Raw genomic sequence first — 1347 nt, forward strand, 5'->3', positions numbered from 1 at the left:
CCGGCGGGCTTGCGGCAACCACATGTGACGACCCCGTGCTGGACTCCGCTTCTTCCACGGTGAAAGCCGATCCGGCGATCCCCAGCGCAAAGTTGTATTTCCTCAGCGACCAGCACGGATCAGCTCCAGGCATGACGAAGCAGATATCGTCCTCTTTTGGAAGGCCAAACAAAGTAGTTTCGCTTTCACAACGAATCACACAGTGCCTTCACGACATGGCGGCAGCAACAATACTACAGCAAGAATAAAAGTTACGCCTTCTTTCTTTGCGTGAACATTTGGGCGGCGTTATGCAAATCTTCCCACATCGTGACGTAGACATGTGGGGGCGTGATAGAACGAGCCGTTTTAGGTAGGCGTGCTTGACTCTTAACTTTTATAAAGAATATCTCTTTGGATTTGAGACTTTAGTCTTTGCAACTTTACAGATCTTCTTTATGCACCAAGAGCTTGTAACACTCCAAAGAGAAATGAAAAATTGAAATCGCATCATATGACCCCTTTAAAGTAATTGTGTCCAGTGACAAACACACATCTCTTTGCAAAGGTTTCTTAGCACGTTATAAATTGAACTCTTTTAGACCTAGCTGTTGTCTCACACGTAGTATTTACTGTGAGAGCGTCATTTTAAATTCCATACATATCCTCCAGCTCTCATCTCATCTTCCTGCTGCAATTTTCACCACTCTGTTAAATGTCTCCTCCATTTCACAACAGAGGTCACCGTGGATACTAAGGGACCAATCAAGTTGCAGGAGCCTGTTATCAAGAAGTCTAAAGCAACAGGCGGTGAGGCTGTTAATGACACAAATTCCCTCTCAAACCTTCTGTCGCCTGCTGTCTATAAATGTAACTGGAAATGTGTGGAAACTTATTTTACAGGTAAAACTGATTTTACAGGTAAAACATATGAGGCAAGTGATTTAAACAAGATTATCACCTCCAGGGACCTGAACAAGAACAATCAGGGTGTACCAGTGTTGATGAACACTGTTGAGGAGCTCCCACCAACACCAGTTCACAAACTGAGGCTCGGAGATACTGACGCACCAATGGACTCTACACGTATGGCAACTACATGAGAAATATCATTTAAACACACCAAAGTAAACAAACTTGCAAAAACTAGTTTTTCAAAAGACATACAACTTCTCATCAGTGTCATCTTATTGTCTGAGTACATTCTTCAAAATGACTGTGAATTTAACAGTAAAAGACTGTAAAATTGCTACGGTAAAAACCTGTTAAATGGTTAACGGTAAGTTCCCCTACTATATACGGTGAAAAACTGTATTGGACATTACATGTAATTTTATGGTAGTATACCATTTTTGGAAGTGAAAAAGA

At 41.7% G+C, this 1347-nt stretch overlaps 1 pseudogene; it reads left to right on the forward strand.

Annotated features, from left to right (window-relative positions):
- The window catches only part of LOC107702276 (ABC transporter F family member 4-like), a 9193-nt pseudogene that overhangs the window by 5410 nt on the left and 2436 nt on the right, over positions 1-1347 (forward strand).

Source organism: Sinocyclocheilus anshuiensis, unplaced genomic scaffold, assembly GCF_001515605.1.
Source record: "Sinocyclocheilus anshuiensis isolate Anshui unplaced genomic scaffold, SAMN03320099.WGS_v1.1 scaffold86, whole genome shotgun sequence".
Taxonomy (NCBI): Eukaryota; Metazoa; Chordata; class Actinopteri; order Cypriniformes; family Cyprinidae; genus Sinocyclocheilus; species Sinocyclocheilus anshuiensis.